The 26,377-nt window shown below is 38.4% G+C and overlaps 1 protein-coding gene across 5 annotated transcripts in view; it reads left to right on the top strand.

Moving 5' to 3' along the window:
- CRADD (CASP2 and RIPK1 domain containing adaptor with death domain) overlaps positions 1–26,377 on the top strand; it is a 323,020-nt gene that overhangs the window by 72,149 nt on the left and 224,494 nt on the right. The gene's annotated exons all lie outside the window — the stretch shown is intronic.

Genomic DNA, 26,377 nt, shown 5'->3' with positions numbered 1-26,377 from the left:
TCATCTCCCTTAGAGCCCTACCTCACTTTGTGTTTCCTTAGCATGTTGCCAATAGGTTGTGCTGTTTTGCCTTGCGTCTATTTTATTACACTATGTATACGTTTCTTCCATCTGGCTCCCTTTCATTTAAAAAAAAATCATTTATTTTATCCCACAACATATATACAATAGTCTTAATGTAACAATACTGACACTATCCCTAACAAAATGATTACTGAGAACAACTTGAGATTTTATTTTTTTCAACTCTGTTTTCTTTTGTGTGTGTGTGTGTGTGTGTGTGTGTGTGAAAACACTTAAGTTCTACCCGTTTAGCAAATCAAATTTCAACTATACAATACAGTATTATCAACTGTAGTTATCGTGTTACTCATTAGATCGTCAGATCTCACTCGTTGTAACTGAGAGTTTCTACCCTTTTACCACTGTCTCCCCTTTCCTTTCATTCTGCAGTCCCTGGCAACCACTTTCTACTTTTTTATTTAAGTTTTACTTTTTTTTCTTATATTCCACATATAAGTGATATCATCCAGTATTTGTCTTTCTCTGACTTATTTCATTTAGTGTAATGCCCTTCGGATTCATCCTTGTTCTTTCATGTGGCAGGATTTTCTTTTTTTTTAAGGCTAATATTCCATTTATGTATATATTTACTATTCATCCATTCACCAATCCACAGACACTTAGGTTGTTTCCATGCCTTTACTGCTGTGAATAATGCTGCAGTGAACATGGGAGCCAGATCTCTCTTCAAGATAGTGATTTCATTTTCTTTAGGTATATACCCAGAAGTAGAATAGTGGATCATATGAAATTTCTCTTTTCAGTGTCTTGAGGAATCTCCGTACTGTTTTCCATGTACCAGTTTACATTTCCCCAGCAGTGCATGTGTTCCTTTTTCTCTACTTCCTCGCCAGCATTTGTTGTCTCGTCCTTTTGATACATCCTAACAGGTGTGAGGTGGTATCTCATTGTGGTTTTGATTCGCATTTTATTGATGATTAGTGATGTTGAGCACCTTATAATGTACTTGTTGGCCATTTGTATGTCTTCTTTGAAAAAGTGTCTATTCTGGTTCTTTGTGTATTTTTGAAATTGGGTTATTTAGCTTGTTTTGCTGTTGAGTTGAGTTCCTTATATATTTTAGATATTAACTCTTTATTGGATAAATGGTTTGCAAATATTTTTTCCCACTTGGTAGGTTGCCTTTTCATTTTGTTGATGGTTTCTTTGCTGTGCCTTTTAGTTTGATGTAGTTCACATGTATTTTTGCTTTTATTGCCTTTAATTTTGGTGTCAAATCCAAAAACTTATTGCCAAGACTAATGTGAAGGAGCTTACCCATGTTTTCTTCAGGGAGTGTCAGATCTTATGTTCAAGTTTTTAATCCGTTTTGAATTGATTTTTGTGTATGGTGAAGATAGTAGTCCAGCTTCATTCTTTTGCTTGTGGCTGTCCAGTTTTTCCAGCATCATTTATTGAAGAGACTATCCTTTCAGCATTTTATATTATTGGCTTTTTTGTCAGAAGTAAATTGACCATATATGCATGGATTTATTTCTGCGTTTTCTGTTCTATTCCATTGATCTATGTGTCTGTTTTTGTGTCAATACCATGCTGTTTTGATTATTATATCTTTTTAATGTAGTTTGAAATCAGGAAATGTGATGCTTTAACTTTTGTTCTTAAGATTGCTTTGGCTATTTGGGGTCTTCTGTGACTCCATATAGTTTTAGAATTTTTTTTTTTTTACATATCTGTGAAAAATGCCATTAGAGTTTTAGTAGGGATTGCATTGAATCTGTAGATCACTTTTGGTAATATAGATGTGTCAACAGTGTTAATTCTTCCAATCTATAAACACATAATATTTTTCTATTTGTGTATTCTTCAGTTTCTTTCATCAAAATCTTATAGTTTTTAGTGTACAGGTATTTCACTTCTTTGGTTAAATTTGTTCCTATGTATTTTTTGATGCTATGGTAAATGGGATTGTTTTCTTATTTTGTCTTTCTGATAATTTGTTGTTAGCATATAGACATGCAACTGATTTTTCTATATTGATTTTTTTATTCTGCAAATTTACTGAATTTATTTATTCTAACAATTTTTTTTTGGTGGGATGGAGTCTTTCATGTTTTCTATATATAATATGTCACCTGTAAACAGAGATAGTTTTACTTTTTTTCTATTTTGGTTGCTTTTTATTTCTTTTTCTTTCTAATTGTTCTGGCTAGGACTTCCAGTCCTATGTTGAATAAATGTGGTAAGAATGGTCATTGTTGCTTGTTCCCCATCATAGAAGAAGAGCTTTTAGCTCTTCACCTTTAAGTATGTTATTGGCTGTGGGCTTGTCATATATGGCCTTTATTATGATGAGGGACATTCCTGCTGTACCCAGTTTGTTGAGAGTTTTTATCATGAAAGGATGTTGAATTTTCTCAGACGCTTTTTCTGTATCTATTGAGATGAAAGCATAATTTTTACCCTTCATTTTATTAATGTGGTGTAGCACATTTATCGATTTGCAAGTATTGAACCATCCTTGCATCCCAGGAATAAATCCCACTTGATCATGTTGTATGATCCTTTTAGTGTACTATTGAATTTAGTTTGTTAATGTTTTATTGAGGTGTTTTTTTTTTTTTAAGATTTTATTTATTTATTTGACAGAGATAGAGACAGCCAGTGAGAGAGGGAACACAAGCAGGGGGAGTGGGAGAGGAAGAAGCAGGCTCATAGCGAAGGAGCCTGATGTGGGGCTCGATCCCAGAACGCCAGGACCACGCCCTGAGCCGAAGGCAGACACCTAACCGCTGTGCCACCCAGGCGCCCCTTTTTGTTTTGTTTTTTAACATCTATATTAATCAGGGATATTGGCCTGTAATTGTCTTTTCTTGCGGTGTTCTAGTCGGTCTTTGGTATCGGGTAATACTTGCCTCATAAAATGAATTTGGAAGTGTTTCCTCCTTTTCTAATTTTGGAAGAGTTTGAGAAGGGCTGGAATTAATTTTTCTTTTAACGTTTGGAAGAATTCACTAGTGAAACCATCTGCTCCTGGATTTTTCTTTGTTGGAGGTTTTTGATTACTGATTCAGTCTCTTTACTAGTAGTTGGTCTATTTGGTTTTTCTCTTTTTTCGTGATTCTAAGAATTTATCCATTTCTGTTAGGTAATCTAATTTGTTGGCATTATAACTGTTCATAGTAGTTTCCTATGATCCTTAATGTTTTTGTGTTATCAGTTGTAATGTCTCCTCTTTCATTTTTGGTTTCATTCATTTGAGTCATTCTCTCTTTTTTCTTTATCTAGTTAAAAGTTTGTCAGTTTTGTTTATCTTGTCAAACATCAGCTCTTAGTTTCATTGATTTTTTTCTATTGTCTTTTTAGTCTCTATTTCCTTTATTTCTGCTCTGATCTTTGTTATTTTTTGACTTCTCCTTGGACCCACATTCGTGGTTTAGGAGCACGTTGTTTAGTCTCCACATATTTGTGAATTGTCTAGTTTTCTTGTTATAATGATTTATAATTTTAGTCCATTGTGATCAGAAAAAATGGTTGATATGATTTCAGTCTTCTTAAATTTTTTAAGACTTGTGTTATAGCCTAACATATGATCTGTCCTGGGGAATGTTCCATGTGTGCTTGAGAAGAATGAGTATTCTGCTCCATTGGATGAAATGTTTTCTATATTATCTGTTAGGTCCATCTGGTCTAACATGTAATTTTAAGTTCAGTGTTTCTATATTGATTTTTTTTGTCTGGATGATTTATCCTTTGTTGAAAGTTGGGGGTATTGAAGACCCGTACTATTATTGTATTGCTGCTTGTTTCGCTCTTCAAATACGTTAATATTTGCTTTATATATTTAGGTTGTCCTACGTTGAATGAATAAATATTTACAATTGTTATATTCTCTTGATGAATTTACCCTTTTGTTATTATATACTGTACAGTTTTTTAATCCATTCAGTGTCTTTTGATTGGATAATTTAGTCCACTAACTTTTAAAGGAGTTATTGATAGGTATGGACTTATTATTGTCATTTTATTCATTATTTTCTGGCTGTTTTGTAATTTCTTTTCTTTTGTCTTGGTTTCTTCCTTTGTGATGTGATGATTTTCTGTAGTGGTATGCTTAGATTCCTTTCTCTTTGTTTTTTGTTTATCTGCTGTAGGCTTTTGCTTTGTGGTTACCATGAAATTTACATAAAATATGTTTATAACAGTCTAAGTTGATAACAATTTAACTTTAAATGTATATGGAAGCTCTACATTTTTACATTCCCTTTTCCTTCACATTATATGTTTTTGATACCATTTTTTACATCCTTTCATATTGTGTATTCATCAACAAATTATTGTACTTACAGTTACTTTAATACTTTTGTCTTTTAACCTTTATACTAGAATTGTGATTTACCCACCACCATTACACCATTAGAGTATTCTGAATATAACTATATGTTTACTTTACCAGGGAGTTTCATACTTTTATATTTTCCTGTCACTAGCTAGTATGCTTTCATTTCAGCTTGAAGAACTCCCTTTAACATTTCTTCTATGGCCATTCTAGTGGTGATGAACTCCTTCAGCTTTTGTTTAAAAAGCTCCTGATCTCTCCTTAAGTTATGAAGGGCGCTTTGCTGGATAGAGTATTCTTAGTTGGTAGTTTTTCTCTTTCAGCTTTGAGTATATCATTTCATACCTTTCTGGCCTGCAACTTTCTTTCTTTTCTTTCTTTTTTTTTTTTTAAGATTTAATTTATTTATTTGACAGACAGAGAGAGAGAGACAATGAGAGAGGGAACACAAGCAGGGAGAGTGGGAGAGGAAGAAACAGGCCTCCTGCTGAGCAGGGAGCCCAACGTGATGTGGGGCTCAATTCCAAGACCCTAGGATCATGACCTGAGCTGAAGGCAGATGCTTAACGACTGAGCCACCCAGGCACCCCTGGCCTGCAAGTTTCTTTTGAAAAATCCGCTACTAGTTTTATAGGGGTTCTCTTGTATATAACGAGTTGCTTTTTTCTTGCTGTTTTTAAGTATCTCTATTTGTCTTTAATTTTTGACAGTTAAATATAATACCTCTGGGTCTTTTAGATTCATCTTATTTGGTACTTTTTGGGCTTCCTGCTTTTGCATGTCTGTTTCTTTCCCCACATTAGGGAAGTTTTTAGCTGTTATTTCTTTGAATAAGTTTTCCACCCTTTCTTTCTCTTTTCCTGGTTCTCCTATAATGCAAATATTGGCCTGTTTGGTGGTGCCCCGTTAAGTCCCTTAATCTTCATTCTTTTTTTTCCCTTTCCCCATCAGATTGGATGAATTCCACTGCCCTGTCAAGTGTGCTGATCCTTTCTTCTACTTGATTTAGTCTGCTGTTGAACTTTGCTATGGATTTTTTCAGGTCAATTATATTTTTCAGCTCTATGAATTCTGTTTGGTACTTTTTAATATTTTCTGTCTCTGTTGAAATTCTCACTTTGTTCCTTCATTGCTCTTCTGATCCCAGTGAACGTTTTTATGACCATTATTTTGAACTCTCAGATAAATCACTTATTTCCATTTCATTAAGATTGGTTTCTGGAGATTTATCTTGTTCTTATTTTTGGAACATATTGCCCTGTGTCTTCATTATCCGTGACCCTTTGTGTTGGTTTTTATGCATCAGGTAAACTAGCTACCTCTCCCCCTCTTGACAGACTGGTTTCATGTAGGAGATGAACCTTGTTAACCAGCTTAGCATGAGCTCCTGGTTGTCTTTCAAACTCGTGATTGTCCAAACTGCCATCTTTGTTCTTGGTGGTTCCCAGTCATTGAGTGTGTATAAATGTTAGGGGTTAGTTGGACAATTAGGTAGTAGGGCCAGGATCCCCAACAAGAAAACAGGGAGCTGGGACAGCTAAGACAAAACCTTCCTAGCATCCTGTTTTACAGCTTCAACAAGATCACAGTAGCATCCTGTCTAGCAATCTCTGCGGAAGCGACTTTGCAAAACATCCTGCAACAAAACAGTTAACCATAAAATGTTGGTCACCATCACAAATTGGGGCAGTTAGTCTTCAGATGGCAGCCCAAAAGACCATCAACACGTGAACAATAACCCAAGCCCTGATTGGCACACCTTAACAGCCAGTCCACAGGGGGCCCACACTCAGGATGCTCAAGATAGTTCTGCAGAAGAGCTTATAAATACCCCTAGATTTGAATGCCAAAATGGCAACCCTCTCGGGTCCCCTCCCTCTCTGGGAGCTTTGTATTATCGCTCAATAAACTTTGCCTTGCTCCCCACCACTCTTTGTCTGGTCTACCTCTTTTTCTTTGAAGTGGCATGACTAAGACCTGTGGGTACCAAGGGAATAAAAATCCTGTAACATAAAGACCCATCAGTCTTAAAAGGGGAGGGAGGATTGCATTCAGCACCTGGTTGTATCTTATCTCAGGCAGCAGCTGGGAAAGTACGTATACTCTAAGTACGTGTACTTCAAGCCCCTTCCAGGGAGAAACTGAGGGATAGGCATTTTTGTCTGCTCTCTCTGCACTGAGCCTGGGTATATAGTTCCGTGCGGTGGGTACTCCTGCTCCTGATTAAAATTGCTTCTCTATTTGCATAGTCCTATAGGACTCATAAATGCAAGCCACCTTGACTATCAAAGCTACATGATCTGTGGCCTCATTCCTCAAGTTAGCCATAAAAGTTGGGACACTAGATGTGTAGAGAAGCTCCTTCCAGGGAAATACTAGTGAATTAGTTGGTTTTATTGTTGGGGTGAGCCAGAGGGAGGAGGAGGAAGTGCCCACTGGCACTTTTGGGCTCCAGGGAGGATTACAGTTAGCCCCGATAAGCATGCTAATTAGAAGCTGATCCTCAGGCAACAGCTCAAGGAATGTGCAGCCAAACCCCTTCCAGTGAAAACTAGGAGATGGCATTTTTCTTGTTCTTTTTGTGTTGATTCAGGGGGTATAGCTACAGCGAGTGCTCATGGGTGCCTGAGAAGAACTGCTTCTTTGTTTGCTACAGTCCTGTGGGACTCAGGAATGTAAGCCCTATTGGCTATCAGAGCTAGGCAGTCTGGGGACCTGTCTCAGGTGGCAGTCCCAAAAGCTGGGGTGCCAAACATGTGTACAGCTCCTTCTGGAGAGATGCAGGTGAGCTGGTTTTATCATTGGAGTAGGCCATAGTGTGAAGGTTGGAGAAGTGCCCGCCAGCCCCCCAGGCTCGAGGGTGGATTTTAGCCAGCCCCTAGATGCATGCCAAATTAAAGTCAGCCCCTCAGGCAGCAGCTTGTAAGTCTGCACACAAATCCCTTCTAGGTAAAGACTAAATGATGGATGTTTTTGCCTGATTTCTCTGCACTGAACCCTTGGGGGATAGCCTTGGTGAGTGCTTCTGTGCCTATTAAGACCTACTTCTTTGTTTGCTATAGTCTTTATGAGTCTTACGGATGCACGCCCCATTGGCTTTCGGAGCAAGGTGTTTGGGAGCCTGTCCCTTGGATGAGAGTCTTAAGAGTTGGGGCACTAGATGTGTGGTACAAACCCTTCATTCCTCAGGGAAGATCTGGGAGTTGGAAGTTCCTTCTTGATTGAATGGCACAGTGTTGGGGGTGGGATTATGGCAAGATGTGTCTCAGCCTTTTCTACCTATTTTAATGTGGGGATTTTCTCATTTGCCTGATCTGTAGGTGTCACTCACCTAGTTTCTGGATTTTTCTCAGAGGGAATTGTTCTGTGTAGCTGTATATTTGGCGTGTCTGTGGGAGGAGGGAAGTTCAGGAGCCTTCTATGTTGCCATCTTGGTCCCTCCCTCCTGTTTTTGTTTTTTAAGGTAACATTTTTTGAGGCTTACTGTGTGTGAGGTACTGTGCTTCGGCTTTAGATCCGACATTATCACAATAATTCCCATAGCAGCTGTTTGCAGTACGTGATATGATCCCCATTTTACAGAAAAGAACCCTGAGTTTTAGAGGGGAGGCATGCCCAAGGATATACAGCGAGCAAGTGACAGAGCTGGAATTTCAATGGATCTGTTTGATTGAATGGCTCTAATCATCATAACTCACATTGGAGGAGGGCAGGGTTCACGGCATCTATTTTCCCCAACTCCTACCAGTTTTCTTAAAGTCATCCCATAACAAGCTTCTTATGACTTAAAAAGATGTATGAATACAAGTCCTGTGAAGAAATACACAAGCAAATTAAAGTAAACATTACCAGAAACCCCTCCAGTCAAGATAAACCAGTATTAACGTTTTGGAACATATAGTTTATACTTCTTATGCAAAGACTTAAGTATATATATATTAGAAGTGCTCTTAAGGCTAATAGCATTCTGCTAACAAATGTCTCTTTAGTGTGCCCAAAATTGTTTGCTTACTAAGAGCCTTTGGTGTTTTTTCTTAGCTCTGTTCATACCAGTTGAACTTACTATTGCAATTATGTAATCTAAATATTACAGAAACCAATGAAATATGAGGATAAAAATAGAGCAGTTTTCTCCACTAAAATTAGATTGAACGCTTTAGCATATTGTGATCAAGACCAATCTCTGAAACAATTGCTCTGGAATTCATAGTGGGAGGAATAACTGTAAAAGATTTGAGAAGAAATTATAAAAGTCGTGAAGGATTCCATATTCATATTGCTTCACAAGTGTATTTACATTTTTGTTCCATGTTAACAAAACTGAAACTGCAAATAGAGAAGATGGATTATGCATATGATTTATGCAGAAAGATGATGTGGAATTCTAGTAAGCAAATACTCAAGTCCTTAGTGTTAAGTGAAAGAATGAGATGTTTTAGGCAGCAGGTGATTTTTGTTTGTTTGTTTTATTGAATCCGCACTTTCACTAGCTTTTGAAATCAAGCAATTAACTTCTAGTCCTGGATGTGTTAGATAAGAAAACTTCTATATATTTCAAAAGGAGAATTAGATATAATTTGCTAAACTACTTTTTTCCATTTAATACATTATGGACATATTTCTAAGTTGATAAATACAGGTTAAAGTATTTTATGGCAGTGTAACATATGTTCAGGAACATGCATAGATCCTAAGTGTATAGCTCAGTAAACGATCACAAAGCAAACACGTCCATGTAACCCCCACCTAGGTCAAGAAACATTTCTAGTACCCCAGGAGCCCTCCATAGCCTCCTCTTCCCCAGCAGAGGTAACTGCCATTGTGACTTCTAACACTGCAATGACTATTTTACACTTTGTGTAAAAGAAGCATATGCATTTTTTTTGTGTTTCTGACTTTTTTCCACTTTTGTTTGTGAGCTTCATCCATGTTTTTAACCTGTATTATTATTTGTTCACTCATTGTGGCTGTTGAATATTTTTTTCATTGAAATGAAATGCCAGAATATTTACTTACTCTGTTGTTGATAGCCTTCGAGGTTGTTTCCACTTTGGGGCTATTATGAAAAATGTTGCTATGAGCATTCTTGTACCTGGCTTTTGGTATACACGAGAAGGTTTTCATTCTTGTTGTTTGTTCGTATGCCTAGGAATGGAGGTAGTGGGTCATAGGAGATGTTTGTGTTCACCTTCAGGGTATACTGCTAAAGTGGTTGCACCGGTTTACACCCCGTATGTGAGTTTCTGTTGCTCCATATCTTTGGCAATACTCGGTATTGCAGTTGTATTGATTTTATCCAACCTGATAGGTGTATGGTAGTATCTTGTGATTTTAATTTGCATTTTCCTGATAACGAAGGAGGTTGAACACTCTTTCATGTGTTTATTGGCCATTCGGGTATCTTTGGCGGGTGTGAAAGAGGCTTAAAGTACTTATTTAAATTTCCTGCTTACTTTTTCTATAGAATTGTCAGACTTTTTCTTATTTATTTGTACTTCATATATTCTAGATATAAGTTCCTTTGTTAATTACGTGTGTTAAAAATACCTCAAAAAAATGAAAAGAAAAAAATCTCCTCCCATTCTGTGGCTTGCTTTTCCTTATTTTTTTTATTTTTATTTTTTAAAGATTTTGTTTATTTCTCAGAGAGAGAGCGCACACAAGCAGGGAGGGGGCAGAGGCAGAGGGAGAAGGAGACGTCCCGTTGAGCAAGAAGCCCGATGCAGGACTTGATCCCAGGACCCTGGGATCATAACTTGAGCCAAAGGCAGGTGCTTAACCAACTGAGCCACCTAGGCATCCTTATGGTTTGCTCTCCTAAGTCTTTTAATAGAAGTTAGTGAAAGTTCCTAATTTTAATATAATCCAATTTACCAATTTCCCCTTTATTATTAGTGCTTTTTGAGTCCTACTTAAGAAATCTTTGCTTAGTCTCAACCTGAAGGCCCTGAAGATAAATCCTCCTGTGTTATCTTACATCAGCTTTATTGTTTTACTTTTTATAGTTAGATCTACAGTTCACCTGGATTTAGTTTATGTGTATGGTGAGAAGTTAGACCTAAGTTTCATTTTGTAGCATATTGGTATCCAGTTGACCATCCATTCTCCAGTGCTCTGCAGTGCCATCTTTTTTCATAAATAAAGTATCTATATATGCACAGATCTAGTTCTGGACTTTGTCTTCTCTTCTATGGGTGCTGCTTATATAAGTTTTGATTATTGTAGCTTAATAAAATAAAGATTGAGTCCTCTTTGTACCAATTCCTGATGATACTCTTTAGTTCTTTGCATTTCCAAATAAAGCTTAGAGCCAGCTTATCAATTTCTACAAACATACACAGAGACAGACTAAGACTTCAGGGATTTTGATCAAGATTTCTTTGGATTAAGAAAGGTGACGTAAGGGGGGCGCCTGGGTGGCTCAGTTGGTTAAGCATCTGCTTTCGGCCCAGGTCCTGATCCTGGGGTCCTGGGATGGAGGCCTGCATTCAGCTCGCTGCTCAGCAGGGAGCCTGCTGCTCCCTCTCCTGCTCCCCCTGCTTGTAAGCTGTCTCTCTGTCAAATAAATAAATAAAATCTTTAAAAAAGATTACTTTGGATTTATAGATCAGTTGCTTTGACAATCAAATCTGTAGGAGAATTGACGTCTTTGCAATATTGAGCCTTTCAGTTCATGTGCAAGGAATATCTTTCCATTTGGTCCTCTTTACTTCACTCAGTGTTTCATATTTTAATTATTTGGCTTTATAATTCAATGGCTATAGAATTTTGTGGGTAACATCAGAATTTATTTAATCAATAACTTTATGTTGTAAACTTAGGTTGACTCTATTTTTTTCACTGTTATAAACAGTATGACTGTGAACATTCATGTATATACATTTTTTAGTACCTTTCTATCTCCTTATAATTAACTCCTGAAACTGGAAAACTGGAATTTAGCTTCCGCTGCGAATTGCGCCGTTGTAAACTCTCACCCACTGTTATAATATTTTCCACTCTTGTCAACCTAGGGAATTAGTGATTTTTAAAAATACTTTTCAGCTTGATGGGAAAAAATAATAACTCATTGTTCTTTGAATTTGCATTTTTTTTACTAGTGGGATTGAGCAAGCCATTTGTAGGTCTTTCGTGAGTAGCCTCTTTGTAACTTTTGCATATTTTCTATCAGGTGTTTTTTTTTGTTGTTGTTGTTGTTTTTACTTAAGTAAACCCTTTGTCACATATATTTACAAACTATAAATCTGTACAACAAATGAGTTAACCAGTATCCTTTTGTTATTAGGATGGGCCTTTGCTGAAGAGCAAAAAAAACGAAAACCCTATTTCAGATTGTGGTTATTCCCCAAATCTCTATGTCCTTCACATACTTAGTAATGTCTTAGCGATAACGTGTAGTAGTAGGAGGGACTATCAGCAGCTAGATATAATAGAAGAAAGATAATGTAATAGAGTGGTAAGATCATTGAAATTAGAGCCAGAAGCCTGGGTACTACACCTGGCCCCACCACTCTTTACCTCTGAGATCTTGGTTAATCGATATACCCTCCCTAGGCCTTAATTTCTGTATCTGTACACAGCACAATTTATATCATATATCTTGCAGGGCTAAGATGAGATCATACATGAAAAAAAGTATTATAGACAGTAAAAGTTACACAATACAAATTATAATATGCTAATGAGTATGGTGTAAGTGTAGCAAGTTGAATGTATACTTCATTAAAATTATCACCTTTTAGGGGCACCTGGTTGGCTCAGTCAGTGGAGTGTGCGACTCTTGATCTCAGGATTGTGGGTCAAGCCCCATGTTGAGTGTAGAGATTACTTAAAAATAAATCTTAAAAAAAAATCATCTTTTGAGGCAGCCTAATTTGTAAAATATTCAGCCTCACATCTTTCTGAGTCTGTGGTTTATGGGTTTGTTTTTATTTGCATGATTCCTTTAAAAAGAAATGTTAAAAAATTGAAGCTGATGTTCTTTGTCACAATTCAGAGTGTGTTTGTGGTATATTGGCTTCTAGGGCACTGAGCTTTTGTCTCCAGTATTGACAGTCTTCTGAGCTCATTAGCTACTGTTCTGGTAAAAGCCAGTTTGATCTGTGATGAGAATACTGCATTAAAAGGGCATTGATGTCGGAAATCTACACTTTGGTCCGTTCATTAAAATGCACTCTTCACAAAAGAGCAATATGAATTTGCATTGCAAAGGATAACTTATTTCTTTTTAAAACTCTTGAATCCAGGTAATTTAATTATGTTTCTGCCATAGCGTTTTATCTTCCTCTGCAAAGGAATTCTGTCTCCTTTGACACCTCATATTGGAAGCTGGTCTTCTTATCCTCAGAATTAATTAACATGCAAATACTTGTCTAGAGACGTGGAAACACTGCTTTTCGATTAGCCTTTAAATGTCATTCTTAATGATGTCAAATTGCCTCTTTTAAGGGAAAATTAAAGTGGTATAGTTATCTCTTGATTATTTCCTAGAGCACGTTATTGGTATTTCTGTTTATCTGGTCTTAGTGGGAGCTTTAATCTTCTACCATTCATAGGGCGAATTGAATCAGATACAAGACCATACTTGACGGCAGCAAAGCCAAGCTCTGGCCTTCCATTGCCTACAGTTTCTAGATAGGCCTACTTGCCATATCCTGCACTGCTTCTCAATAACAAGTTTCTTTGTGTTGGAGTAGCACCTGCAGGAACTGTTAGCAACAAGTCCAAGGTACCCGGGAACAAGAAGGGGTGTGTAGGGGGGCTTTGGTAGCAATAGTGTGATAAAGAATAAAGAAGATGAACTTTGGAGTTAGAGATTCAAATAGATTCAGATCTTGCCTGTGCCACTTTGAAGCTCTGTGACCTTGACAGATTACTTCCCTTCTCTGAGACTCTATTTCCTCATCAATAAAATGTAAATAGTAATATCTACCACTGAGGTTGTTGGCAGGGTGAAAGGTGATCATATATTTAAGGTGCTACATAGTGAGAGTAGGCTGTCTGCTTTAACAAAGAACCCCGAATCTCAGTGGTTTAACCTAGCTTATTTCCTGCTGTGGGAGAGATGGAGGGAGGGACCTGCTCCATGCAGACATTCACTGACCCAGACTTCTTTCATCCAGTGACCCTGACATTCCCCAAGGTTTTGAACCCTTCATTGGATCATGCGTCTCTGGCTGACAGGTGAGGGAGGACGGTAAGCATGGGGATGGCACAGAAGGCTTTACGTGCCAGGCTGGGGTTGGTGCATCTCACTTTCACTCATTTCTCACTGGCCAGAACTCAATTCCATAGACACACCGACTTTCAAGCTAGCCCAGGAAATGTGTGTGTCAGGAGGAAAACAAAATGGGTTTGCTTGGTGAACACATAATCCTCTGCTACAAGCACCTAATAACGTTTGTTGAGTAAATGAAAGAAAGAAAGAATGGATTCTCTGTTTATTTTCTTTTCCGTATACTCCAAAAGTGTTAGAGCTGGTAGAGGGCCTTAGCAGTGACCAAGTTTTACTCTCTGTTTCTTTAGAGGAGGAGTCTGAAGACCTGGGGAATTTAGTGGTCTGTCCAGCTATTAGTGACAGGACTAGAACCCATTTCTCCCAAGTCCTGCTATTTATTCTGCATTTAATTATTTGAAACATCATTCTTTATTTTCTGCCATAGGGTTGCCCTTGCCTTTTGGCATATGAAGATAGAGATTTAAAATATATGTTATTCTGCAGATGGCTAGGTGGCTCAGTCAGTTAAGTGTCTGCCTTCAGCTCAGGTTATGATCCTGGGGTCCTGGGATCGAGTCCTACATCGGGCTCCTTGCTCAGCGGGGAGCCTGCTTCTCCCTCTGCCTGCTGCTCCCTCTGCTTATGCTTACACTCTCTCTCTTTGACAAATAAATAAAATCTTTAAAAAAATGTTATTCTAGTTATTATTGGTAGACTTCAGTTTTCTTTGGAAGGTAGAATTTGGTACTTTAGGGTAGTGGGGTAGATACTGTAGGAGCAGAGGCTCCATAGCTTGTCAGGATTTTGTACTGAGAGTGAGAATTAATCTTTACTCACCCACTCCTGTGTTTGAGCAATCTTTCTTTAGCCCCCTTCTATGTGTATCGAATTACGCAAGGCAGTGTAGATGGAGCAGTGATTAAGACAGAAGCATTCACAGCCTAAGGAAGGTGTCAAATATTTCAACAGTAATTACTATATAAATGAGAACGGAGTGGAGCAATGAGGTAGAAGTGACGAGCTGCTGCTGAAGTGGGAGAGAGGGGGAGTAAGAGCAGCTTCGTGGAGGAAGCAGGTATTTGAATTGGATGTTAAAGAATGAGTTCTTTTATTGGGAGTTTGATCTGCTCTGAAACATTCACATTTGTATTTTTGTAATCTGTGTGGATAACTTTGGCTGGTGGTAACTGAATGTATGTTGGAAAAAATGGGGAAAAAAAACCCAAACAGATCAAAATCCTCATCAAATCTCTTGTATAAAATGAGCCTTTAGCACCCATATTTACCATTCATTTATCATTTTGTCAAGTTTTGAAAAGTAAATAATTACATAAGATAACCTTTGGATACTGGTCAGTCATCAATAAACAGTAAAGTCAGTAAACAATAAAGTCAGTAAGCAAATAGTTTATTGTGAGCCAACAAGTTCTTGATATCATCCTTCTAGGCCCAATGGGCTTTGCATAATTTTTGGTTAAGGATAGACCCTTCTTGAGTTTGTAGAGGCAGGGGTAAGTTGCATGAAATACCAGAAAATGGAATCAGTGTGAGGAGGGGGGCACACACACACACACACACACACACACACACACACGGCAGAGGAGGCACAAACATGGATATAGGTTTGGTTTTGGGAGTTGATTTTTGAAAGTTTTCTGTTATAGAAAGAATTCAAGTTGTATAAAAAGGATATAAATGCAAAGTAATTGTCCCTTTTCCCCATACCTTAGATTATCATGAAAATAAATGTATCTTTCTAGACATTTTATGTGAACAAAGAAGTACACACAGATATATCCTTTTTTACGTAAGTGATTTCATTAAATATATGCATTTTTCTGTAACTCTCTCATGTAGGACAGGTTTTCATATTACTAAATAGTTCTACCTTATTATTATTTTAATCAATGGCATAGTCATGTACTCACTGTACTGATTTTCCATGAGTCTTATTGAACAATTTTTAAGTTTTTTTCTTAACCCTTTGGTATTTATCATATACTCTGCTTCAGAGAACATCGTTGTAGCCACCCACAGACTTCTTGTAGAGGGATTTTTTGGTAGGGTACTTGCAATGGAGTTCCTAGATCAAAGAGTACATGTATTTAAAAGTTTGATAGATATTGGTGAATTGTCCTCCAGAAAGGCTGTACTTACTTTCATTCTATCCATGGTATATGTGAATTTCTTTTTCCTAAATATTTTTCTTTTTAAAGAGGATCCTGGACTTTGTGTCAGAGAAGAAGCAAAGAGGAGAGAACCTACTAAAAATAAGTGGTGGCCAAGAGAAATAAAAATGTTCACACAATGATTTGTATGTAGCAGCATTATTCATAACAGCCAAGACGTGGAAACAACCTAAATGTTCAGCAGCTGTTGAATAGATAACAAAAATGTGGTATATACATATAATGGAATATTATTCAGCAATGAAAGGAGTAAAGTACTAATATATGCTATAATGTGGATGAACCTCGAAAGCATTATGGTAAGTGAAGGAACCAGCTGCAGACAACATACATATTTATTTATTTATTTTTAAGGATTTTATTCATTTGAGAGAGAGAGAGTACCAGCAGAGGGGAGAGGCAGAGGGAGAAGCAGACTCCCCGCTGAGCAGGGAGCTCCACCTGAGGCTGGATCCTGGGACCCTGGGATCATGACCTGAGCTGAAGACAGACACTTAACCGACTTAGCCTCCCAGGTGTCCCTCACCGTACATATTTATATAAAATGTCCAGAATAGGCAAATCGATAGAGGCAGAGGGTATATTAGTAGTTGCTTAGGTTGGAGATGTGGGGACAGGGGAGATTTGGGAAGTGACTGCTGTTAGGAACGGGGTTTCTTTTGGGGGGGTGATGAAAATATTCTCTACAATTAGATTGTACTGATGGCTGCACAACTCTGTGATTATACCAAAAACCACTGAATTGCATATTTTAAATGAATGAATTTTATGGTATGTGAATTAATTTGTCAGTAAAGCTCTTGAAAATTGAGTGGTGGCAGAATTCATGGAATGGGCTGGAAAGGATGAAGATGTGGCTATGGTCATGGGCTTATGGGACAGGCAGGACGGCAATGTTAGAGCAGCTTGGCAGGGAATTTGGATGGGGAAGGTGTTTCTCTGGATGATGCTGAGCTGTGTTTAGGTGGCTGATGCCACAGAGGTGGATGGTGGGGTTTCTCCACTAGCAGAATGGAGACAAGGAGCAGTTAATGCCATACCCTAGTTAGGGTAAGAATGGGGATTAGTACACTGAATTACTGACTCCTTGTCCTTGTTCAGTCCGTCAAATACACAGAAGATACTGTTCTCCTGGAAGGCAGTAATAGTTTCCTTAGCTGACCTAGAAATGCCTGCTGTGCTCCAGCATTTGGAAAAGGAAGGTCAGAGAGAGGAAGCTGAGCTCAGCTGGTGAGTCAAGGAGAAGGGGCGGAAGGCCTAGGGTCATAAAGGACAGTGAGGCCCTCCTTTGTGAATATGAGCAACTAGTCCATCTTGAATTCAGCAATTAAGCTTTTTCTACATAGTAGAAGTGACTGTTCTTTTGGAATGTGTTGGTAGCAAATATCATGATAAGAATGTTTAAAAGGAAGTTATGATCTTACGTGGCCTCTGAGTTGTACCGATTGACGAAATTTAGCTTAAGAAAAAGAGGGTTAAACTTAAAGTAAACACTGAAAGTTAAAGACAAATCAGTAGACCTTTCTGTGAAAGCCCAGTTTTCCGTTTAATCATGATTTGTTTGTTTTTTTTAACACACTCTTCACTCCTCTTAGTTCCCCATCATTGTGGCTCTGTAGCACAGATTAGATTAAACTGTAACATCCAAAACCTTTTTAATTCCTCTCAGGTCTGAAGTTAGCATCAGAAAGAACTGAGGTAGGTCTCCCTGGTTACATTTTGGAGGTTAATCTTTTCAGGTGGCTACTACTGTTTTACTACCAGTTTGCTTTTAGAAGCCCAGGACAGCACATGCATGGATTAGGATTGACCTAAAGGCAAAATTATTTGTATCAGGCAGATGCCGTCTGTCGATCGGGCAGAGGCCGGTGGCACTGGTGGTGAGAGAATTCACCCAAGACAGAACGAGAAGATAGAAATTTATTGGGAGCTGCGGGCAGGACAGCAAAGCATACATTGTCTGCCAGGAGGCAGTGATGGGGGCTGTAGTTAAAGGGGGAAGGTGAGGAGGTATGGGACCGGATGGAATTTAACTTTTTTGGTACCTGTGTCCTGGTGTAAGTAGCCCATTGGTCAGCTAGGGCTTATGGATATTTTGAGGTGGGTCGCCTAATGGGCCTGTCTGTATTCAGCCAGGGGTTGGGGGTTACCTTGGGCCCTTCTTCCTTACTCAGCTTTCCATTGTTTAAGCTGGTTGCCTAAAAGCGGCCTCTACAAGAAGTGTTTTTCACTTTATTTGATTCATTATGCAGAATATGCTTTATTCTCTAAAACTTCATTTAAGAATATACCATAAATATGAAACTATTAGCCTTTGTGCTTGATTAGGATATAAACAGGAATCTTACCCACTTTTCAAACTTAGCAAGAAATAACTATTCTGGGGCGCCTGGGTAGCGCAGTCGTTAAGCGTCTGCCTTCGGCTCAGGGTGTGATCCTGGCGTTTTGGGATCGAGTCCCACATTGGGCTCCTCGGCTGGGAGCCTGCTTCTTCCTCTCCCTCTCCCCTGCTGTGTTCCCTCTCTCACTGGCTGTCTCTCTGTCACATAAATAAATAAAAAAAATCTTAAAAAAAAAAAAAAGAAATAACTATTCTTCTGGTTTTATTTTGACTTGCTAAAGAACCTTTAACATTGAGAGAAGCTTCGCTTGGTGATTTCAGAGCATGAGGGAAGGAAGAGAGCGGTTCTGGCACATGTACGCTAGTTGAATAACTGGTGGATATTTTTATATGTATTTCTATTCTTAGTCTATGGCCTGTAGTTAACTATGGAGTAACTAAGCTCAGTGATACTTACCAGACTTGAAGATCTTAATTTGAATATGTCAATATCTAGATCTCTAGAGGAACTTAAGTATGTTTAGCTGATCATTGAAAGGCAAACCCTTTTCTTATGGAATTCCTTCTGATTCAGTAAACAGAGAATAAAATTTGAACAGATTAAACCACAAGCTAATTAAAATTGCTCTTTATTTCTGGCTGTTAGCTAAATCTTAGCCACCACACATAGCCACACAGAGTTCTTGCTTGGTTTTGGTTTGTTGTACTTTTTGGGTTGTTTCTCTTAAATACATTTTAAAGGTAATCAGCTATGGCCCGTATTAGAATTCCTCCTTGTGTTCTTGTGGTAGGATTCTGGAAGTTGTAATGAATTCACAGGAGAACTCAAGAATGTAAGAAATTAGATGCCAATCATATCTCAACTTCAAAAAAATAACAAAAACACACAAAACAAAAAAAAGAATGTAAAAGCAAGGTTTCTACCATTTGCTGAGTTGCGAGTATAAACTTTCATCTGCTGCCAACCCCCTTAAAATTGTGACTGCTAACTGTCATGACTTAACTTCAGAGCACAGCTGGTTCTCTTGGCATCGGCACCAAAACATTTTAATTCTGCCCGAACAACTATTATCGTTCAGTGTAGACAAGTGAGTAAGAGTCTTATTTTGCTGGTTGGTGGTACTGCACATGCTTAGATTTAGTGAAATGTCAAAATTGCCACAAGCCAAGGTACAGTCATGGATGAGGACTTGAACTTTCTCAGTATCTGATAAATGTTTCATTCCACGGAGAGCAAAAGTCTTTCTGTCATTTTCTTTTTTTCAACCACAGATGGAGGAAGCAAGGATATTACTGTGAACTTAGTTCTAACCAACTGTTACTGAAGTAGAATTGATTAAAACCTTGGGAGGGAGTGACTGTGATCGTGTTGTTTTTTTAACTACAAAAGAAATGAGAGTTGGATATAACCAAAGAGTTAATGGTGACTTCAGGAAAATAAAGAGAAAGGGGAGGTATTTTTCAATGTCCAGAGCCTTGAAAAGAGGGCACTACAAAAAGAGAATGGGAGAAAGAAAGAGAGAAAGAAAGAAAGGAAGAATCTGAGGGCAAAATCACAATTTTTTTTTTTTTTTTGATGAAGAAGAAAAAGGGAGGAACCACTTTAAGAACAAGGAAGTTTTTAGTGAGCTCAGATATTAAGAGAACGTGTATCCAAAGACAAGCATATGCTGAAGGACAAATTCAGAAGAGTGGCATAAAACTTTAAGAAAATATCTGCAGTGCTCAAGTTCAGACTGAGCTGAGGCTGGAGAGTATGCTAAAGACAACAGAAAAGGGCTCTTGAAAGCTGTGTTCAAAACAAGAACAAGTAAAGACTAAGCTTGTTGCTCGGGGTGGATGGAATAATGTTAACATGACGAAAAGCAGACCTACTCAACTATTTGGCTTCTCTCTTTCTCTATCAAAGAGAGTGATCTTCAAACTGGAATGTGTAGCATAAACAAGGTTCAGAATAAATTGAAACACACAAGATTGGGGATGATAATGACAGTTACAACTACAGTTTGTTGAGTTTCTACTCGAGACCGAGTCCTAGGAAGGAGAACTTAAGTTATCTTTTTTCCTAGTGCGTATGGCAGCTGTGTACGGTAGGTATTGTTATCAACCCTATTTGATAGGCAAGAACACTGAGGCTTAGGAAGATTTAATAACAAGCCTGAAGCTACACAGCCATGAAGTGATTAGCTTGGACTTAGCTTCACGCCTGACTAGCTTCGAAGTTTGGCTGTTTTGACTGGACACCCTGACTCCCACGCCTATCAGCACGTAACTGTTTTCAACAGGATTGTATCTTTAGCTTAATTTATATCGTAAGACACATAAACAAACAAAACCCCGTAGATGTTAGCAAAGAGCTGTAGTGTGTAATCACAGGGAAAACAAGGAAAATGGAATATCAAAATGATAAAAAACAGACAAAGACTGTCTTGATTTCTTTTTTAAAGGTTCACTTTGGGCAATCTAGAACAAATTGCATGATATTGATCCTTGAGATGGTGCTGTGCAAGCAAGCAGTTGTAAATGAAAGTAAGGATCCTCAGGAGGTGGCATGCCAGATTAGACTCTTCCCTTCTTCCCTTCCTTTCTTCCTTGTTATTATTCTTTTTTAAGGTTTGTTTATTTATTTGAGAGAGGGCGGGGAGGGGTAGAGCACAGGGAGGGGTAGAGGGAGAGAGAGAATCTCAAGCAGACTCCCTGGAGCCCCATGCGGGGCTCACTCTCATGACCCTGAGATCATGACCTGAGCCAAAATCAAGAGTCTGACGCCCAACTGAGCCACCCAGGAGCCCCTCTTCCTTGTTATTTAACTGGTAACCCTATCATTTGATAGAGGATTCCATACAGCTTATAAACAAGTTGAATTAATCTAGGCTCAGTTGGGTAGATTCATATTTAATTGAGCTACTTTATGCAGATTGTTGACTTTAGATAGACAGGCTTTATTGAAATCAAAATACCATGTTTATGGCATTCCCCCATCTAGCCATATAGCAACTCTATCAAAAAAGGAAATGAAGTTTTTTGGCCTGAGTTGTTTGTGGTAAACCCCTGGCGGTTCCTGGTATTTATTGCCTTCTAAGTAATTATGAATTATTTGTGTCAGCATTCCTCAAGCTGTTTTCTGAAGAATTCTAAAGATGCTGGAAAAGTTAATAGGTGTCATCTCCTGAGAGCACAGTTTGGGAAATGCGGCTCTAGTAATAATTTGTTGTTAATTTTGCTAGGGGTAGACATTAAGTTCATTGATCTATGATTTAGGGAATCAGACTCTTCCATCCTTTTCAAAATATGGATTGTTTACTTTCTCTTTAATTTTTCAGAGTATTCCACATCTTTATACATATCTGTCAGTTAATTCAGCATCCTAAACAGAATTCATCTTGGCTTGGTAACTTGAACTTCTTTAAAGGAGTTAGGCATATTCTTTCTAGTTTTGGGCTTTGATCTCTATGTATACGTTACTTTGTGTGATTTGAGGAGGAATTAGACATAGTATGTATTGTGTCCAATAGCTTAAGGTAGGAACAGTAATTTGAAGTTACATATAGAGAGTTTTCACATCAATATAATGAAGTGCTTTCTAGTAATTTGGAAGGTTCAAGCAGAGATTATATCTATTAGAGATATAAAGAGGAGGTTCATACACTGGATGGATGTTAGAGAAGACCTTATAACTCTTAAGAGTCTATGATTACAGACATTTCTGTTTCATACATAGTCAAAAATAGGAGAGTTCTTGGGTACAGTCAAAATCTTGGAAGTCAAAGACTGTTTTGTTGTGGTACCATTATTATCCAAGAAAAGCATGTGCTGTCTCCTTTTTTGAAGAGTAATTGCTGTCTTGGTTATTCAGAGGGGATGGGTGGTTAGACAGTGGATCTATTTTATGGACCCTCCAGTTTATTCCAGTGAAATGATTGATTATCACCACTGCCTGCTCTTCGAATAGCACTCTTTTAAGTGGTTTTTATTGATCTTCAAGGAAAGGAAGTCAAATTTTGGTTAGGAAGCTGTTTGCATATAACCTGATTATGCTGAGATTAAAGCTCTGCAGAAGTTTGAAATAAAATGAAATTAATCTTGCTCTATAGGTAGATTGGAAACAATGCTTGTGAAGTTTTTGCCAGGAAGAAGAGCTGCAGTGTTCACTTTTTCAAAACAAGCAGTGGTTCTCGGAAAATAGCTCATTTCCCCACAGTAATGAATAAATTAGGAATGGGATTAACAGGATTGTATTTTATTGTTGAAACAAAACATTGTCAGAAGTTGTGCCTGGGATTCGGGACCAGACTGAGTGAATTTAGAGGCAACATCAACATTTTAAGAGTATAACAGCCCTCCACCAAAACAAGCAAAAATCCCTTCTTTTCTTGATCAAATGCATATAAAATATTTTCCACCCCCCAAACCCAAAAAGAACGTAACAGGGAATAGTTTTATGATGTTTAGTACGCACTTGGTGCTTAACAATATGAAATAAGGGACTGGTAAAGTATGACTGTTGAATAACTTGCACAAAGAATAATGTTGGGGTAACCATTATATGGTCTTGCTTGACTATAAGAATTATGGGACACTGATTATGATAGTATTGACAGTTAGGAAATCTTTTATAGGATTTTGTCACCTTTCCCTCCCTGTTCCAAAGTACTTCATAGTGGTGATCATATGAGTGTTATAAAAATGTGTTCATCTGTCTCTTTCCTAGTCGATTGTAAGTGCATTCGGTGCCATTATGGGCTATGTCTTAGTCATCACTGTATTGTACTTAGATCCCACCGCTATGTGTAGCCACTAGGCTGACGCTCACAAAGCTCCAAGGGGACCCTGTATCGTGATGGTCCCCTCTCCCACATCTGTTCAACTCTGCAGTCGTCTTAGCCAAGTTCTGTGGCTGTAACAAATGTTGAATGAACAGAGGGAGGAATAAATGAACAGGTAAACCATTTTTGTTCTGTACTGGCAGACCCTTCTGGAAATAGGACTGACCAGTACAGGCATTGGTATCCTATGTATGTGGCAAATGTGGCATGCAGGCATTGTTTCCTGGGACTCACGATATGACTGCAGTCTTGCCTCCCTTTCTGGCTACTTTTGAAGCCTTTCCTGCGATTCTCCCCATTCTAAGATACAACAGCTGGTAGGTGGTCTCCCTTTCTCTCTTACTCTCTTTCTTTCTTCTCAGTATTTTTGGAATACCTCACACATGCCAAGCATAGCATAGCATATCATATTATATCATATATATGTGAGTGTGTGTGTGTATATATATATATATATTTTTTTAACCGAAGCATTATACATATATATATATACACACATATATATACGTATATTATACATTATACATATATATGTGTGTGTGTGTGTGTGTGTATATATATATATATATATATATATATATATATATATATATAATGTATAATGCTTCGGTTAAAAAACAGCAACAACACTGTGCTGGTATAGAAACAGACACAGAGAACTACCTTACACACACTCACACAGAAATAAAGAGAAAGTGCCAGGTTTCAACCCATTGTCCATGGTTCTAAATCTCACATTCCTTCCATTATACTCTGCAGCCTCCCTCAATTGTGCACCATTTTTGCCCTTTCATTTCTCTCTGACATCCCTGTCTTCCCTCATCTGCTGTTCCCTCACCCAAACACAGGCTGAGGTTGCTCCTTGGCATACCACTTTTCAAAGGATACTGAAGCTGTGTTCATCCTATATGATATCCCTGGTGTTCAGCCCTGTTTAACTCTGGTCAACACTAGGCCATTTCCCACTTCACTTATCAGACCTTACTTAGTCTCTGTGTCTCCTGTTACTTTCCAGAGCAGGTCTCAACACTGTGGAAGAATTCATCTTTCTACCAGGCTAACTGTGCCGTTCTTCTCCAATATATTCTATGGTAACTCTTTTTGTTTTCTTCCAGAGAGGCAGCATTGTGGGGTGGTTGAGATCATGGGCTCTAGAGTCAGAATGCCAGGGTTCAAATGCTGACTTTTGCTGCTTCCTGGCTGTATGACCTTGGATGAATTACCCCAGTATCTCAGCTTCCTCACCTGAAAAGGGAAGGTGAAAAAGTACCACCATCCCAGGATTGTTGACTGTGGATTTAATCCACAAAAAAGCCCTTAAAGTAAAAAGCCCAGAATCAAATCCTCAATAAATGTCAAGTGTTGTTTTGAATAAAGGCCAAGAGCCTCACTCATAGTTTAAGGCTCCTCCCGAACTGTTTGGGTTTTTCTGATCTTTTTTTTTTTTTTTTTAAGACTTCATTTATTTGAGAAAGAGAGCGCACTAGCAGGGGGAGGGTCAGAGGGAGAAGGACAAGCAGACTTCCCACTGAGCGAGGAACCTGATGTGGGGCCCAATCCCAGGACCCTGAAATCATGATCTAAGATGAAGTCAGATGCTTAACCAACTAAGCCACCCAGGTGCCCCTGAATTTTTGATTTCTATTCATTCCTCCTTCCCCTCTGGCTTCCTGTGTCCTGCCTATTCCTCCAGTCTGTGTCAGCCTGTGACACAGGCTTTGTCCATTCCTGAGTCTGTACCTCGTCTTCCCCTGCATCCCACTGTCTGAACGGGGTTGCTCTTCCCTGTCCACTTCTGTCAGCTGGTCTCCCTTACAGAGCTTTAAGAGCCTTCAAAAGTCCCTTTCCCTTTGTGAAACCTTTCTTACTAAGAAGGAGAGAAGTGAGTAATTCCCTTGCTTGTACCTTTTCTGAACATACCACTTCATCTCACCAAAACACAGTACCACTGTGAAGTGTGTTTGTGACAAGAAAATCATTTGATTTCACTCTTTGCTCTGTACCTGAATATGTGCTTGGAAGATCCGCATTCATTTAGGAAAGGGTACTTGTTTCCGTTTGTGTCCACAGCTCATAGAGAATAGGGGCTCTGACTTCACAGGCTGCTCTCCCAGTGGTGCCTCCATCTGTGATTAGTAAATTCCTGATTTGGAGAAGAGGTCATTTAAAATCAATTATCCACCAAAAACCTCACCCCTAACATGCATTCTGAAAATGGATGTTTAATGCTCTACTCAGATCCAACATTTGAAAGGTCATCTAAAGCTTTCTCATCTTGGGTCAGGGATATTTTAATTTCTGTTAACTAAAGATTTTTTTCCTCATGGTAGATGTAGAAAACACCAATGCTTCTTCCCAGCCACCCTCCTCTTCTTTTGAAAGCTTTCATATTTACGCCTGTATATTGTTTGACCATACCTTGTACTTCAAGCCCTGTGTTGGAGGAATGACTTTCATAGTTACATGGTAGGAACTGTTCGGATCCTTAAGAAAAATCTGCTACTGAATAGTGCATAGTCTTCTCCTTTGGAAAGATGACAACAATTATAGTGATTTTGCCTGTCATTTAAAAATAAACAGACTCTGAACCTGTCTGGATTTACTGGCTTTACAGAACCAGACTGAAAGTACACCATGCACCAAATTATGGCAGAACAAATTCTTCTTTAGGACATTTATGGTAGGTTGGGCTTTTCTTTCTTTCTTTGTGTCTCATTACTGGCAATAATTTCTGAAGCATCAAGCATTCTCCACCTTTGTATAAAATTAATCAAATGCGGACTCTTAGTGGCCTTGAGTTATTTTTCCTCTCTGTGTTGGATCAAATCCTTGTTGTGACTGCCTTATGGTGTCCTAGACAGAGGTGGGTGGGTATTCCTGAAGAGCAGTGTGTATTCTATGAAGAATGCATTTGGATGCATTTACATGAACGTTGATGAATGAATCAATGAAGGAATGCAGGCATTTAAGGAAAATTCTGTGTCTTTAAGATTAGTTGTGTAAATAGGATGTTTGTTAATGGAGAAGATGGGGATATTGCTGGAGCAGATGCCCTTCCTATTACTAGATGTTAACATTTTAATTTTACTTTAATTTTCAAACTGATCTCTCTAACATAATTGCATTTGAACTACACAGCAATCCTGTGAAGTTGGTAAGGAAGGTATTTATTACCTCCAATATACGAAGAATCATTCCCAAAGAAACCAGGGCTGATCATGTTGGCTCCAATCTCCTGACTGAACTGAAATGGCAGTCTTTCCATTCTAAATATGGTGATTTCCCCATTCGATCAAAGAGTCTCACCCTTGGCTCAGAAGGCCCAGGGTTGGGTGAGAAATTCACATTTTTGTCACATACTCCAGGAGACGAATGGTGATGCAGGTGTGTGTTGGACCACACTTTAAAAAATGCACTCTATGCCATATTGTACCTTGGGTT

This window comes from Ursus arctos, unplaced genomic scaffold (assembly GCF_023065955.2).
Source record: "Ursus arctos isolate Adak ecotype North America unplaced genomic scaffold, UrsArc2.0 scaffold_21, whole genome shotgun sequence".
Taxonomy (NCBI): domain Eukaryota; kingdom Metazoa; phylum Chordata; class Mammalia; order Carnivora; family Ursidae; genus Ursus; species Ursus arctos.
The sequence above is the reverse complement of the archived record's forward strand: the minus strand, read 5'-3'. Positions and strand labels throughout refer to the sequence as shown.